Source organism: Lolium rigidum, chromosome 6 (genome assembly GCF_022539505.1).
Source record: "Lolium rigidum isolate FL_2022 chromosome 6, APGP_CSIRO_Lrig_0.1, whole genome shotgun sequence".
Classification (NCBI taxonomy): Eukaryota; Viridiplantae; Streptophyta; class Magnoliopsida; order Poales; family Poaceae; genus Lolium; species Lolium rigidum.
Genome location: NC_061513.1, coordinates 247,582,769 through 247,600,619, shown reverse-complemented (window position 1 = coordinate 247,600,619; position 17,851 = coordinate 247,582,769). Strand labels below are relative to the sequence as shown.

The 17,851-nt window shown below is 47.2% G+C and overlaps 1 pseudogene; it reads right to left on the bottom strand.

Annotated features, from left to right (window-relative positions):
* Positions 1-1,565: 1,565 nt before the first annotated feature.
* LOC124666441 lies at positions 1,566-5,419 on the bottom strand (annotated as a pseudogene).
* Between the last annotated feature and the right edge of the window lie 12,432 nt (positions 5,420-17,851).

The following is a 17,851-nucleotide window of genomic DNA, read 5'->3' as shown; positions in this document are numbered from 1 at the left end:
CCCTACAAATGACAATAGCCGATGAACTCGTTACTCATATCATAACAATAACTTCTTCCAGTGCTCACCAAGAATCTGATGGCTCAAGTTTTAACAATAACATGGTTAATGTGGTTTTTTGCATTATACCCCGTAGTTTGTCAAAAAAAAGTGAGATGATTGACATTTTTATTGAAATTAACGAAAACAAGTCTAACAGATGCAAGTTTTTCGCACAGTATGCAGCTGTATATGTTGTACTACTTATGGAATAGACAAGAAAACTTCGTGAATTAGAGGAGTAAGGTATGCAATCATTATAAAATATGTGGAAGTAGTCCTGATACAGCCGGTAATGTCCACCCTTGCGATGCCTTGTTGAGCCTCTGTGCACTGGCCTCAGTGTGCTCGTGGATGAGGAGGCCACGATAACCATGAGCCCCGAAGAGGCATCTGACTCGTTTTCCGACGAGCCGTCGAGGACGTATTTGACGAAGAAGTCGGTCGACTCCCTAGTGTTCATCTGCGGGGGCAACAATTATGGGTCAATGGTCTAACTATTTCAAGCAAACGGCCAAAAATGGTCCATGATTTTTTACTGGGAAATTGGATGAACAAGTCGTTGGCGTCGTGACCAGCTTCCAGTTTTGACCGAGATAAGCAGGGAAGGTGCTACGTCGAGGTCTGCAAGGGCACTCAATGCTGGCACCAAAAAAATGTACCGGCAATGGCGAGCAGTAGGGCCGGTGGAGGCAAAGCTCTAGGGCTGCAAAGGGGATGGGAGAGACGCGAATGGGCGAGGTGGTTTGTTGTCCCTAGCGGGCAGGCCCGGGATCGAGTAAAGGAGAATGCAGATGGACTCGCTTGATGTTCCCGTCGACGCATTCGCTCCCTAAATTTAGGTCATGAATACATCGGCGCGGACGAGCTGATCAATTTGCGTCGAGCCTCTTGGCTAGGATTTTACCCTAAGTTTAACCGTTCGGACAAAAGCAAACACTTCTGGTCTCCCAGCGGCCATAACCATTTGGTATGTTCTGGCCATTTGCCCTTTTTCCCCGAAAAGGGGTATGTCACTCCATTTGCCCTAGTCGTGTGGCAGTAGAATTCAGTTTTTTTCTTCTCGTTGTTTATTTGAGCATATGAGGTTAAAAGCGAATTTCCACAATTTTCTTCTATTTTTAGGGTGGCCCAGCCCTTTGGCAATGCTAAACTCAGACCCATCACACCATGTGCAAGTCGCCGTTGTCAGTGAGGCCACGCAGAAAGCCCATGGATCATCAAGGTGAGAAACCGTCGCTGTGCCAGGCGACGGGATACCGTAAGGCGTAACTCTGCCGAGTGTATCATATATTCATATCCAAGAGCTCGGTTGTGTTTTCACAAGAAACAAGTTTGGTTGTACCAATTTCATTCTTATCAAGTTATCATCGTGCATAAAATTGACTACTCATACTTCGTTAGTTCCTTTTGCTTTTGCGAGACCAGGACCATACTAATATTTTTTTTCAGCCATGTGTATGAACAGACCAAAATTACTTTCTAGCCAAAAAGAATAATGTTTAGAGATTAGACAGCAGTTCTCGATGCTTAGATAGCAGCCGTGAGCCTGCATAATTTCCAGTTCCACATGGCAAGGTGTTACAATTTCGTAACATGTAATCATAAGACAAAAGAATCATACAGTGCCGTCAAAACACAGACCTATCCGTGCTCCTACACTTGCAAAGACGAAAAAGAAAAGATAGCGAGCTCAGAGGGCTGCAGATGAGCTTTCTGCCTTGTTCCAAGCTTCCCCCACCGGAGTCGAGGCCTCTGTCGAAGGCCGAGTTCCAACATCATTCCTGCCAACCTCTTCAAGCATCCTCACCATGTCCAGCATCTTCGGTCGCCGTTCTGGGGTCCTTGAGACGCATGCCATTGCGATCTGAAGCATCTCCACCATCTCCTCCTCGATGTTAGGGTACCTCATCAGCTCGCCGTCAAACACTTCGGCGGTCCACTCCTCCCGGACAACGGACTGCACCCACCTGACAAGGTGCACAACCTCATTGCCCCCGCCGGTTATCTGAACGGGCGACTTGCCTGTGAGGAGCTCGAGTATGAAGACACCGAAGCTGTAGACATCAGAACATTGTGTCGATTTCCTTGTGTCGGTGATCTCAGGTGCGCAGTATCCCAGAGAACGGGACCTTGCTGTTATCGGGTTCATCAGTGATGCCAAGCCAAGGTCAGAGATGCAGCCATATTGCTGGCCGTTGAGGAAGACATTTGAGGCCTTGATGTTGCCATGAACAAATTTCCCATTGTTCTCGGTGTGAATGTGTGCGATCCCTCTAGCTGCACCCAGGGCTATCCTTACTCTAGTTTCCCAATCCAATGGTGTTCTGTCCAGACCTCTCTTACCTGCATGGAAAAAAACATGGCAGAATTATGAGATGCATGTCATATTCAATTTTGGATGTCAATAAATTCAAATGGCTGATCTTGTGAAGTGATGTCATTTCAAATTATCTGCATTGATGTCGCAAGCTCACACCAGAATTAATGCTTGTTTCTGGATAGCATAAGATATTCATACATCAGAAATGCTTGTGGCAAATGAGGCTAGCAAACCTAAACAATCAAAACCCAACTGTTTCTATACTGAAAGTAAATACTAGTATTAGGTCTTGTCTCCACCACGATACTGATGTATCACAGCAGTCCACCTCTGGCCCTGAATCTGATAGTGAAATAGGGGATGGGTTCTGACAGTGACCACCAACGCTAACAATTTCAAAAGCTTCACTAAATAAACTAGACAACATTAGCTTCCAAGATGGTGACAAAGGTCCACCACTATTTGTTTCCATTATCTTGTCCCCGTTTACCATTTTCTTGTGCATGCCCATAATTCCATATCTTTAGTTTCATTTCTTGCAAGTATCCTCAGATGCCATTACTAACATGTTAAGTATGCAATGTGAAATCTGAATTTCAGGAGTTTGGTAGTAATTAAGTGCTTTGCTGACAAGCTGCCATGATTAACATAACATGATTGGATGTCTAAGGATCCAGATCCTCGTGCTACAATATTGGCATGGCTAATTCACCACACACCAAGCATGCCATGTGAACTTGATTGAATACACATGCAAATATTGCAAGTCAATGCAGCTAAGCATGGTATGGAAAGTTAAGGCATACCTTGGCGGCTAGATCTAAGAATGCAAGAAAACTCAATTTAGACCCACAATATAAAACTCAGTAGAATAAGAAAATATAACATGCTCACCATTGGTGAAGCAAGTACAGTAAGCCCAACCTTTTACTCTTTTAGAGAATTTTTTAGCACACAGTCAGAACAGAGGAAGTGCAGACAATAGTAGTTATTTGACAGTAACCATTAACAGCATCAAGAACAAAACCTACAGTGCAGCTGTTAGCCTTTCTATAGTTCACCAATTCTATCATTAAGCTCCTATTGAATGTTGTCCACCATTTCATGCAATCTGATAATGTTAACAGAACTTTTGTGAGCTAAACAAGCTGCTACTAATAGTATAACCCTAACCCCCTTCCCAAACAAAAAGCAACCTCAGATCTCCATGTGAAACTAGAATATCACCGCCATAAATCACCTTCCATCTCAACTGCTGCGACAGCTTCCTAAATGAACCCTGAAAAGGACATCTCTTGAGTGTCGGTTCACCCTTTGGCAGGAGGGACCAAGCTAATATTCTCAGTACCATCCCAATTTTATGGGATGTCCCCAACGGGACCACGCAGTCATTATCACCACCGTTTACACAGTTCTAACAGACATGAACATTCATCAAACTAGTAGTACCAAAAATTGCAACTTCATTAGCCCCATTTAGCACTATTAAAACCTGTGATGAAAGGGACATCAAGATTCAAGAGCTCGAGCAAAGGCAGTACCATGTAGCATGTTGGATACGCTTCCCCTGGCGTAGTAGTCGTAGACGAGCAGCTTCTCGTCCTTGGAGTAGTAGTAGGCCCTCAGCTCCGCCACATTGTCGTGCCGGATCCGGCCGATGAGCTCCATCTGCTGCTCGAAGTCGCGGCGGCCGGCGCTGACCTCCTTGAGGCGCTTGACGACGACGGTGGTGGCGTCCTCGAGCAGCGCGCGGTAGGCCGTGCCGAAGGCGCCCTTGCCGAGCACCTCGGCGGAGGCGTGGAGCAGGTCCTCGAGGTCGAAGGCCAGCGCGGGGCCCTCGAAGAACACCAGGCGGTTGCCGTCGTTGGATTTGCCTGTCACCGCCTTGGACTCCGGGGACTCGCGTCCTTTCTTGTCGGCGGCCTTCTCCTCGTAGGTGGTGGAACGGCGGTTGTTGCAGAAGGCTATGAGGAGCGCGGCGGTGACGGCGAAGGCTAGGACGCAGCCGCCGACGACGGTGGCGAGGATGGCCGCCTCGGTTAGACGATGGTGTTTGGTGGATGGTGTGGGTGAGGACGGCGGGGGGAGTGATGGTGGGGGGAGTGGGAGTGGAGCGGGTTAGGGTGTTTCCGGCGAAGGATGCGTCGGGGAAGCGGAGGAGGGAGCGGGGGACGTGGTCCGGCGAGGTGGTTGTTGGAGAGGTTGAGGAACTGGAGCGCCGGGAGGCCGAGGTCCGGGACGCGGCCGGAGAGGGAGTTGTTGGAGAGGTTGAGCGCGAGGAGGTCGGCGGAGAGCTGCGCGGGGAGGGCGCCGGTGAAGGCGTTGAAGGAGAGGTCGAGCACCTGGAGCGCGCGCAGCCGGGCGAGGCCGGGGGGCAGGGCGCCGGAGAAGGCGTTGAGCTGGAGGTGGAGCCCCGTGAGGGCGTCCAGGGCGAGGAGCTCGTCGGGGAAGGCGCCGGTGAGGCTGTTGGCGCGCAGGCTGAGCACCTGCAGCGCCGCGAGGCGGCCCAGCGTGCGGCGTGGGAATGGGCCTGTGAGGCCGAGACCGGGGAGGCGGAGCTCGGTGACGCGCGCGCCGTCGGGGCTGCAGGTGATGCCGGTCCAGTTAGTGCAGATGCCCGGGCAGGGTGGTGGACCAGTTGATGCGAGCGCGGCCGCCGCCCACGCCTGAGAGGAAGTCGAGGAGTGCTGCCCTGTCGGCGTCTGGTTCGGGTGCGGCGAGTGTGGCGCAGAGGAGGAGGAGCGCCGCTAGGCGGAGCAGCCGCGGCGGCATGGTGCTGCCGCGCCGCGTGCGCGTGGGGAGGACGTGGTGGTGGTTCGAGCTGGCTGTGGGTATGCAGCACAGGTGCTTGGATCTGAGTAATGGTAGACGCGGAGTGGAAGCGAAGGGTGGCTGGCTCTGGCTGCTGCTGCGCTTGCTTGGGTGTGGGGAAGCGTGTGTGTTGTGCGAGGGCGAGGAGGAGCTACGCAGGGAATAGGGAGGTGTGGAGATGGTGGATTGGTTGCTGGATTAGTGGGAGCTGCATGTGCCGGGGAAGGAACGAACGAGAGTGGTGGAGTGATGGGCTAGGGATGGACGGAGCGGCGGGCCGACGCGAGGCAGTCACCGGGGCGCCGTGGTTGGGTTGGGTTGGGTGGTGTCGGTCAGACGGTCGCCGCGCGCCGCGCGATTGTGTGCGCTGGACACGAGATGGGGACTGGGTGCTCCTGGAGTCGTGGCACCAGATCGGCGTCAGGGCAGGGAAGACGATCTCTCTCTGCTCAGTTCGTACAGTCACGGGAGGAAACCCTAGCCGCCGGGTGAAATCATCCATGTTTCTATTTTTCTACTACGAGTTTCAATCTTCACCGGTTATCATGAGATTTCCTCACCCTCATTAGTCTACTTGGCGCAACCATGTTGTTAACATGTATAAGTGAATTACCTACCTCTTTTCAGATCGAGTCCTGGTTTTTACAATTTGTTCTAAAAATTATTACCCAAATGCTAAAAAACACTCGGATGCTGGTTGGCTCATCGGGCATCCGTTTGGTGGCCGTCCGATCGAGTTGATCCGCGCGACCCTATGGTTCCGTTCCGACAGCATGACACCTGGATCCAGCCTAGCATTATCTGCTCCCCAACCGCACGGCCTCGACCGCCTCCTCCGTCCTCTCCGGCACGCCCGATGTGCGTCGCTGCCGGCCAAGCTCCGGCCAACACCACCACGCCCTCCCGCACGCCGCTCGACGCGCTTGCTAACGCCCTAGCCGGTGCCGCCGCTCGCCTCACGTCGGACTCGCTCCGCCTCGTGCGTGAGCGCCGCCGCGGCCCGGCTCGCTGCGGTGAAGCTCGAGCCAGGCATCGCCACCCGCACCGCACGACGGTAGACGCGTGCGCCTGTACCCGCTCCCAGCGCCGTGCCGCTAGCATCACGGCCGCCCCGCCTTACCCCGCGCATGAGCTCCACCGCTGGATCACCTGAGGAACCCCCCCTGTCCGTGGTTTTTGGTCTCCTCGTCTAAGGCAACCTTAAGCGCTGCTGAGCCCGTGTGCCGCAGCTGGCACGCTGCGTCCGCCTCGCGCCTCCATCTCGCCATCGATCCGCGGGCGCCGCTCCTCGCCGCAGCCCAGGGGATCCGAGCGCGCGTGGTGGTACCTGGACGTGTTGGACGAAGATCTGCGAAGATAGAGGTATCCCCCAATGCGAATCTCTATCTCTCTCAATTCGGTGTGTTGACATGCAATTCACGCCCATATTCGGAGTAATTCCGTGGGGATTTATCTGGCCGTGACTATGTCCCGTTCAGTTTTGTGTGTGCATGCCGCAGGTTCAAACCATAGGGAAGTAAATCTCGTGTAAATGTTCATGGCGCCCATGGTGTGTACGATGTCATCTCGCTGTGCCAATTTTCTCTTTACTGAATTAGTTGAGTGGTGCATATTTGGGTCAGATTTTCAAGTGCTTACTACCAATTTAAATTAGCTAATGCGATTAGTAGCATTGGTTTGTAAATTGGCAATTTGGATAGCTTTTTGCAGGGCATTATATGTGAGTTTTCTATGGGTGTTCTGTTCCTCTTTTTGTAATGCCATGAAAATATCTGTGTTGTTTTTATTTTAAGCTCTCTACTCATGTTATTTTTAAGGTTCCATCATACAGTATAGATAGGTTTGTTTTTTATCAACATTTTTTAAAGTTGGCTTTCCAACATTGGTTAAGTTATTGCCTGAATCTTATTAAGTTGGCTTCAATGATGGAGAGATTCTTTTTTTGAATCTAAGTAAGTAGGCTTCTCAATTTTACAATATGGAAACATGTGGTAATCGGCCTCGTCCAGAGCACGCTTTGCGTCGTGCTCTGCATGGATGGATCGAGCTGCAACAGTGGTTGCTCATGTATGAGCCATGTAGATTGCTAGTACTACATCTTCACTAAAACCAAAAGGCAACTACTAGTACATCTAGTTTCAGGTGGAATTTATTTGCTAGCTACCTAGATGAAACTGTTCGAGTGATTGCACTTTGCATCTTGTTTCCATTGATAGTTCATTTTGCAGTGAATGATGCAAAATGACTGGTGATATCTGGCATTTACATTGAAATTCATTCATCAATCTAGTAGTGTGTCATTCAGCTGCAGCACGTAGTACTGAACTATCTGTGTTTCTGATTTATATTATTTGGAGACAACTCACTATTCAAACCTGATGTCGTATCATTATTATCCTCGATGTTCTCGCGACAAATTTGTAATATGACATGTAGTATGCACCACAGTAAGTTACAACTATGAATGGAAACACTTTGTCTGCTATGTGTTCAAGCTTGTGTTAGTTGTTGTGATATTTGATTCGTTAAGTCCCAGCTGTCCGATCTTCACTTATCTACATGACATAAAAAATTCAGGGGCAATATAGACATTACCTATCTCATTAGCCCAAGCCCTATAAGTCCAAAAGGTGGGAAATAATAGTTTTTAGGAGCTAATCTGCAACGCAGCTTATCCCCACAGTAATCCATAAGCTTGCTTCGCTGTAAGCATAAACCCAAAGAAGTACCCAAGTTATCTTTGTATAGTCTATGTTATTTTATTTTTATTTTTTGGAGCAACATGCACAAGTTGGTTACTATGAGTTAATTAATTTGTATTCTCAACATTCCTAAATTGTCTACCGAAATGAATTAAGTTGATTCTACTAACATGCTTAAGTTGTGTTTTATTGTCTAGTTGGTTTCCTTTTTTTTGGAGCAAGATGTACAAGTTGGCTACTTTGAGTTAATTATGTTGTATTGTCAACATGCCTAAGCTTAAGTTGTGTTTTATAGTCTAGTTGGTTTTCTGTTTTGGAGCAACATGCACAATTTGGCTACTTTGGGTTAATTAAGTTGTATTGTCAATATGCCTAACTTGGCGACTGAAATGAATTAACTTCTACCAGCATGCTTTAGTTGTGTTTTATAGTCTATTTGGTTATCTTTCAGTTTTTTTTTTTTGAAGCAACATGCACAAGTTGTATTTTACAATATGCCTAAGTTGGATACCGAAATGAAAATTAAGTTGGTTCTACCAACATTCTTAAGTTGTGTTTATGGTCTACTTTGTTTTTTTTAAGCAACATGCACTAGTTGGCTACTCGGGTTAGTTAAGTTGTATTGGTCAATATCCCTAAGTTGGGTATGAATTAAGTTGGTTTTCACCATCATGTTTAAGTTGAGTTTTGTAGTGTAGGTACTTTCTTTTTTGGCGCAACATGCATTAAGTTGGATACTTTGGTTAATTAGTTAAATTGTATTGTTAACATGGCTAAGTTGGCTACCCAAATGAATTAAGTTGGTTTTAACATGCTTAAATTGCTCTCTCTAGTATCAGTCCCAACTTGGATTTACTATAAAAAATAAGTTCCTTACGCATCTTTTAACCAAGTTGATCAATTAACAAGCCTAAATTGCATGATAATGGTTGCTAAAGTTGGTATTACCATCTCGAACCCTACTCACTTACAACCATCTTAAGTTGTACGGGTACCTTTTTAAGTTGTATCGGTAGCTTAGTTGGTTACCGAATCAAAATAAGTTGGGTCATCAGTTAAATTGTTTACAGAATCTAACTAAGTTGGCTTCTCAACCTATACTTTTAGGTTTATTTGTGTGTTCATCTTCTAGTTTAGTTGGTTAGTCGAATGTAACTAAGTTGACTTCTGAACAAATGGTATTAAAGCTGGTCACTGAACCTAACTAAGTTTGGCTCCTTGACAAATTTAAATTAGATTTCATTTGTGTTTTCATCAAATAGGTTAGTTGGTTACTGTACCCTAGTAAGTTGTCTCATGAAACATGGCTAAGTTTGGTTACTGAATCTAAATTTTTAACTTGTTCTAAAAAAAATTAAACTATGTTTGTTTTTTGTGTCTCGTCTTCTAGGTTAGTTGGTTACTTAATTTAATTAAGTTGGTCTCTGAACTAGGCTAAGTTTGGTTATTGAATCTGGTTAAGTTGCATACTAACATGAACATAGTAGTTTTCTCACAATGAATTGAAATCTCTCCCTTTTTCATTGCAAATGTGAGGTTAAGTTGGCTTTTGAACGCGACTAAGTTTCATTACATTTTCCATTTATGTTAGGTTACCGAATCAAACCAACTATCTGTGTCTCATCTTCTAGGATAGTTGGTTTTTAAATTTAATCAAGTTGGCTTCTGAACACGGCTAAGTTTACTTACTTAATCTGCCATAATTTGGCTAGTCAACATTTTAGCTCGAGATTTATTTTTTATGTCTCGTCATCTACGATAATTGGTTCTTTTGTGTTCTTTTTTAGAGGAAAACTTTGTTCTTGTTGATCTGGGGAAGTTGCAAGCTTCAGTCATGTGCTTGGATCCATGGAGATTTGGAGGAGGAAGAAGGACTAGATTTGTCGGACATCTGAGTTTAACTGCTGCAGGTGCTCCATGGAGATTCTTGCAGATACGGAGGGAGGAAGAAGAGCCGGATCAGTTTGTCTTTTCACAAGTATCTAGGGGAGAGGAGAGGACGAGAGAGAGAGAGAGGGTTCCGTGGTGGTTATGCTTTTGATGCGTTGGGTTAGGTCGGCCATGCAAGGTTGTATGTTACTTTCACTGACATGTTTGGGGTGTTCAGTACGTACCTTTTCTTGATTGAGTGCTGGGCCAAACAAACCAGCATCCGGATGTTGGGTCGGACAAACCAGCATCCGGATGCTGGGATTGACAACCCAGCACCGGATGCCACCTAGCCGCGTCCAAATTATTATTATCCCCCTCATAGGTTGCATCTTGATTCACGCTAAAATGAGGTGCAACTGAGATTCATGCTAATTGTAAAAAGGATGGCAACCGAGAGAAAAAAAATCTAACATGTTGGATTGCCTCGTGATTCATGCTAATTATGAGTTGCAACTAGTTCGGAGCTCTGGATTGCCTCATGATGCGTGCGCTGCTTATCAGTTGCAACGTGTGTCGCAATTGAAATCTGATGAAATCACCTAACTGAGAACTAGCTTAGTTCTCGGAGAACTAGTCACACCCTATAAATTTATTCTAAGTTTGACAAAACGTAAAGAGGATAGTATAAACACCTATAAAATAAGTAGATTATAAAAAAAATTACAGTGAATCTAATAATATTGATTTGGCATCATAAGTGTTCGTATATTTGTCTATGAAATTGATAAAACTTGTAAGATGTCATTTTTTACTAAATTTATAAGACTTATTTATTGGAAAAGATGAAGTATTTTGTATGGCCCGCGCTAGATCCGAGCCAACTAAAAATGGCGGAAATCAATGGCCCCAAAAGCCGGCATATCTCGTATTTTCTGGCTAAAGTCAAGATCCTTGGGCATCCAGCAGCGTAACCATTTCATGCAAATGTTTAATTTGGACGGTATGTTAAAAGCATGCAAAAAAATATAGTAGCATTTCAAACATACACCTACAACAAATATTTATGTATATGCGATAAAATCTTCACTAGTGCATCAAATCCTTGAGAAAAATCTCCGTTGTCTGGGACGGAGCCACAACGGGGCGTGGGTGTAGAGACGTAAACGGCACACCCATTACCTGTCCTAATTTCTCCTAGGACTACAAAAACTCAATCATAGATAGCCTAATAAGAAAATTCCATACTAATTTTAGACTTTGTTCACCTAGTCTCGTAAATCAGGCTCCACTAATGATTGTTGGTATGCAATATAAAAGAACATTTGCAATGATATCAATTGAAGCATGAGTTGCAAGAGCTACGACAAACAAATAGAGACGTCGCAACATACCACTCATGTGCTTACAACAAAACATACACAAGGTTACAACATGTCAAAATAATATATGCAACATCAAAAAATTGATAAATCACTAACCTTTCTACTGGTCATCTACCTCGCTAGCGATGCATCTGGCTCACCACGAGCCCCATCAAAGCCGGATCCGACTACCCCTACTCATTCATCACAGTCACAGCGTCTCTCGGAGCTTGGTGACACAAAATCGAGCTCAACCACGCATCAGTGGTGCAACCACTGCAGACCATAGTCTAGGGCAGGGGATGGCAACCTCAAGATAGGAGGGTGGGGGAGGAGGTGAGGAGTGGTAGGCTGATGGAGTAGAGTCACTGATGAAGTCCATATGATAGAGTGATAGAGCACTAGAGGGTTGCAGGGGTGGATATGATGACGAAGCGAGTGGCTGATTCTCCCCAAAATTAGTCAATATATTTTAATTGTTTTCAAAAAAAAAATTGTGTTTCTGCGAGGGAAACAATGATTTGTAAAACTGTATTTCACGTGACATGTGTGAAGACTATAGATCCATATAGCTAACAATTTTGCGAACTCTTAGTTCTGTGAATCATCTCCGCAAAGAGAAAAAATTCGTCGGGTTTGTTCGCACAGTGGAGAGGATTCCGGGCAGCGGGTAAGGTAGTTGCATTCTTTTTTATAGGAGTAGGTTTTTTAAATGGGATTTTTCTATAGGTTATATGAAAGCATTGGAAGATGCCAAGAACGAACATGTTAGTTTTGTACTTAGGTGATCCGATCACACTAAGAAACTATTGTTCAAACCAAAGCAGAATTAATATATTCAGTTAACCACGTGAACGTGACATTCTTCACATCACATGCTTAACCACTGCCCTAACATGTCTTTTTAGAAGTCAAAAGCAGTAAAGCTCTGCATTGGCCCTAGCTAAACAAGTGGGAAATTCTGCTGCCAAGTACGACTGACAACGTTTACAGCAGCATTAGACGGTGCTAAATCGCACATCCACGTCAAGAAACGGAGGCAGCATACATAACCTGTGTGGTTTATCTTCGGATCGGGACGGCGGGAAAAGCGACCGAGCTGGTTCCCATGGATTCTGAACCTGAAAAAGACGGGAGCGGCGATGATTGCTTGGCTTCCACTTTCGCTTTTCCTTTTTGTCAGATCGGCCAGTCGCGAGTTTGAACGTCCCAAGCTACCAGAAGAGCTACTGCTTCTATCCCTGCATTAGCGTCGTCAGAGAGCAATCATGTCAACGCGCGGAATCAAACAAAAAGTTTGGTTAGCCCATTCCTACCTGCTTTTCGATCGGCTTCAAAATAAAGAGGGACGGTCGCAAGCGCAAGCTGCGCATGTACGTACACGTCCTGACTTTAACATGATGATGGGCGGCATCATTGTTGATCGGGAGTTGATAATCTACCACTAGTTTTGTAGGAGAAGCAATTAGGAACGCATGATTATGTGGGCGTTAGAGATCTCCAGCCGTTTGGGCTTCCCACGCCCAAATCCGGCGATATTGTCGTTCGGATTGGAGGAAAATTTGGCCTGGAGAGGCCCATCTTCCTAGTCGCGAGCCCACGATGGATGTAACGGACTTCGGCGAATTCAGACAAAATTGGCGAGTTCGTTCAAATATAAGCGAAATTTAATGATATTTAACATATAGAGGCGAGTTCGTACATAAATAGGCCGAATTCGTACATATATTTGAATTCGGCGATTGGCAAACTAAACTTAAACTAAATAGCGGCCTACTACATGCCGAAATAGCGGTAGAAGGACGTGTAGTCGCCGCCGTCGTCGTCGCTCGAGCCGGCGTTGTCCTGGGGCGGCGGAGCCTCGTACCAGCGGCTCGTGCCCTGGCCAGCGTCGCCGGTGCGTGGCGGCGACGGAAGGTACATGTCGTCGTCGCTCGCTCTCCTCGAGCTTCACCACCTCCCCGGGCGCGGCGTTCCTAGCGGCGGATGGTGCGGCGGCGCGAATGGCGAGTTGACGCGCGGCGGCCGGATCCAGCGAGCCGCCGGCCGCTGCTCCGCCTCCTCGCGCTCCCGGCCACGCCGGACCGGTCCGGCTGCGGCGTCGTCCGCGCGCTTCTCCTCCTCCATGTCCTTGAGCGACCTGGCGATCGCCTCCGCCATCGCGGCGTCCTCCGCGCGCTTCGCCTCCTCCTCGGCGAGCTGGCTTGCGGCGGCCTCTTTCTTCGTCTTCTTCCGGCCGCTCGCGGAGCGGAAGGGCTGGTCGCGGATGACGAGGGCGCCGCCGCTGCGCCCTCCGGTCGGCGGTGGCGACGCCGCTTCCTTCTTGACGGCCGCCCACTCCCGCTTGACGGTGGGCGCCGTCGACCCGCCGGACCTGGACGCCGACCGCGAGCCAGACGAGGAGGAGGATGACACCATCCTCCTCGGCATCCACGAACTACCGTGTCGGCGCGACACGGTAGGCGCCACCGGCGGCGGCATCCCCAGGACGAGGGAGTTCCCAGCCTCGATGTGCGTGAGCACATTTTCGAGGGTGCGTTCAGGCGCGCTCCACCATCGGCGGCGGCCGGCGGCGTTATTCCTTGCCGGAGGAGGAGGAGGAGGGCCGTCGTACGACCGGATTTCGCGTTCATACCTGCGCCGGAAGAACGCGATCCACGATTCGCGGTTCTCGGGGTAGAAACGCGGATCCGCGCGCTGCTCGTCACTGAGAGTGGCGAGCACCTCGTTGATCGCCGTTTCGAGTGCGCCCCCCCCCCCTTGGTGGCGGCGGGATCGGCACGCCGCCTGCGCTCAGCCTCCATCCCCCCGGTGCGCGGAAGTCCGGCGGCGCCGGGTAGCCCGCCGCGTGGAGGAGCCGTCCCTCCCATTGGTGGAGAGAGTGGCGGCCGAAGCCGTTGTTGGCCGCACCGTCGTTCGCCATTGCTACCTCTTCGAGTTCGGGGAATATTTGGTGGAATGCGAGAGAGAGGTGAATGCGGGGCAGACGCGGTAGTTCGGCGATAAATAGAGGTAGGCGCGCGTGATACCGAGGCGACGGCATTAACTCGCCGCGTGGAAGCTACGCGGCCGGCGAATGCTGACCGGCGGCAGGCTTTTACAGCTCGCGGAAGACGATGCGATGAGGACGACGATCGGTGTCTCTCGCCGACAAGTTGGGGCCACCAGACGCGCGGGAAGTTTCCTCGCCCTTTCGCGCGCTTTTGTTTCGTCTGGAGTCCCCGAGAGCTCCCCGAGGGGCCGGGGATGGCGTGGGATCGCTGGATGAATTTAGGCCCAAATCCGGACGAAAACGAGGAACCGGGGGCGCGACTGGGCCGAATTACGCCGTCCGGATTGGAAAAACGTCCATCGAGGGCTTAATCGGGGAGACGAGTGGAGATGCTCTTATTCTTTCTGTACCAGCTACCGCGCGCCGGTGCTAGACTGCTGGTGGTGGATGTGGATCCATGTACGCATGCCAGCACGTGCTAGCTGGAGTGCATTAAACTAGATCAAGTGAATCACCAAAACATGGACAAATGGTGGCTAATCGAGTTTACAAAGTTATTTGCATACCATGTTGTCAATTTTTCCTTTTGGATTTGCTACGTCTCAGCTCAGAATTTCTTGAAGTCTCAGTCACCCACAAACTGTCGGAAGTGAAACTCGAGCTGAACTATAGTTACACTTTCTTCAGATGAGTGAGACTTAAAAAAATCTGAGTCGACTAAAACATACATAAATTCCAGAAATTTAATTCGGCTCCCGGGTGTATATGCTCCATGTACTACAATCTTTCGAAATGTCGAAAATTGTTGACAAAAAATTCTACATGTACATGTCCATAATATATGTGCGTTTGTCAAGTTTCGCGAAAAACTAATACTCCCTCCGTTCCTTTCTATAGTGCCTATTGTATTTTGGCACGGAAATTAGCGCAAGCCATTTTTTTGACACAAAACCCCCTAGTGATCTTAGATACAAAATAGGAAACTGAAATCAGATCTCAGAAAATAATCTTGTTTCCATAACCGATCGCTCATGTACTCCCCTTCTCCCGCTATTCTTTCCATAATCAGATTGGTTTCCATATTTTCTGGACGGGAATAGATTGGTTTCCAGATTTACTGGACGGGAACAGATTCGTTTCCAGATTTTCTGGACGGGAACCGATCGGTGGAAGGGGTTCTTTGCAAAAAAACATAGCTTACTCTTATATTTTGAAACAAAAGCGAAAAAACAATAGGCATTATAGAAAGGAACGGAGGGAGTATTTTTTATGGTCTATGTAGAAAAGAGAAAATTTATCTTTTCAAAAGCCTTATTTTTAGCACCAATCTTTTTCTTTTCATAGACACCACACGACAAATCAATTTTTCATGAAACGAATTTGTTGGTGTGTAGCACGTGAAGATGTCCGTGTAAATTTTTAGTCTCAATTTTTTGGCATTTAAAAATATATCTAAAATGCATTTCAAAATGGACGGAGCATATGCTCCCATGAGCCAAAACACTTTTCCACATAAATCCTTTTTATTTATTTTATAAGAAACTAGCGCGGTGGCTCTCTCAAATGCGAGAGAATCATATTTAGTGGTTTTTAAGTGTCCATATAAGAAACTAACATTTTATGATACAAAATAATATGGTTCTAGCACTATAAAACATGTTATGGGAAGTAAAGTAGAGTGTGGCATTTTGGAGCTCGGGCTACACGGAGCCTTTTTTTTTAATTCAAACATGGCATTTCATAGTTTCAAAAAAATATAAACAAAAATTCTACGGGTTGATGTACTCTACCACTGGGAAAACAAAACAATACGAAAGACTGAGTATTTTGGCCTGTGTAAAATTCACAAATCCTTGGATCTGACAAGGTGAAGAACACAAATTTTTAAACCTCCAACATTTGTTAGAATTTGTCATTTTTCTGTTGCGTCGAATATAACGTATTTCATCTTAAGATCTTGCATAGTGGTAGAGTACATCATTGCCTACATTGAGATTTTCTTTCGGAATTTTTTGAAACTTTGAAATGTTGCATTCAAATTTTGTAAAAAAACAGGAGCCATGTAGCTCGCGCCATGAACTGGGATCTTGGGAGCTACATCATAACCACGATGTTCCGCTAAGAACTCGGAGTAAGCTTGTTCTGTCTCCTCTCTAGTCTTATACCATTTGTGGAGGTCCTCCGGTAACCTGTCACCTGTGGGCTGACCTCCTCCCATGAACTGTACACTCCTGAAACCTTGTTTTAGAACAACACATACCAATTGTACTTCTACCAAGATAGATCATATGAAAGTAAGGTATAGACTTTGGCAAATAAAGCTCAAAACATAAGTATGCATGATCATATAGGCAAAAGCATCACAAGTTCAATCTAGCAGCTAGTGTGATCATACTGACGGTCGCACCAACTACTATGGTGTCATCTTATCACCACATCAAAAGAGGGTACAAATACTATCACCGTAAGTTCATCATCATGTGAGTGGTTAGTATGTACCTTTCCCTAAACAAAGTATGTACCTCCTCACAAAATATACAAGCCTTGGCAAATGGTTTCATCAAATCCTAGCTACTTCAAAATATATATACGACATCATCATCATGGCATGCATGCATTACCACCACCCCATCAAGCAAACGAGCACTACACGTAGTAGTACCTGGAAAGGAAGGTCTGATGTGGGTATTACCTTTCGGGTAACCAACATTAGACTACCTCCTCCGGCCTAACTAGGGGCCTATGAAGATTGCCCAACAACCAAGGTGGGCCTATACGTCGGTTCCAGAGAATGAGACTTATCCGAAGGAGGATTATTGACGATCAAGGCAAGAAGACGCTATACAAGGAAAGATTAGAGTAGATCTCTTTGTAAGCTAGTCGAGTCCGGACAGAACTCTCGGGACCTGGCCTGGTATATAAAGGCTAGGAGAGGGTCTGCCGAGACACAACTTCAACACACATAGATCCACCGTAAGTCAGAGCTAGAACCCTAGAACCTTAGCCTCTTGACGAGACAACCACCACAGCCTATCGGCTACCCCATTGTAACCCGATATATTCGATAATTAAGATTAGACAAGCATGAAGTAAGGGTTTGCCCCAAACCTGGGTAAATCTCTCTCCCCGTTTGTTTGGTATCCGATGTCTCGTGGCACCCTGCAGGATTCCGTCAACCCTAAGCCCCTCATGGTGGGCATTGCCGGAGAGCACCCTCGTCAAGGTCCTTAGCCAGAGTGCCTTGGGATCTTATGCCATCTGGAAAAAGTCGTTGCCCTGAACCCTGTTGTCAAAGAGGTAGCTCAAAGCCACCATGAGATCCTCTCGGATGAATCCACGAGCATCCATGACAACAGAGTAGAGGGCAGGGTGCACATCTAGAGGTGAAACATTGGTGATGGCGACCACCACATCTTTCTTGGCCGTGGTCATGAAGGACATGCAGACGTTCTCCTCGTCTGCGAAGACCAACCTCTTCCTCTTCTTGGCACCATCGGCAAGAGCATCAGCCGAACCTATAGCAGCACCACCAAAACTAGGCGAAGCACTAGTACCAACACTAGGAGAAGGATTTTGCCAATAGTCATCATCAACGATGACGGTCTCAGACTCCTGTGTGTCAAAGCGTATACTCAGGGCAAGGTGCATCCAGGGGCTCACTAGAGGCCATAGCATACTTGTTGGTGGCAATGTCATATGAGAAGATCCGGTACATTTGGGTGCAGTTGCTAATTGGCTTGTTCAGATACTC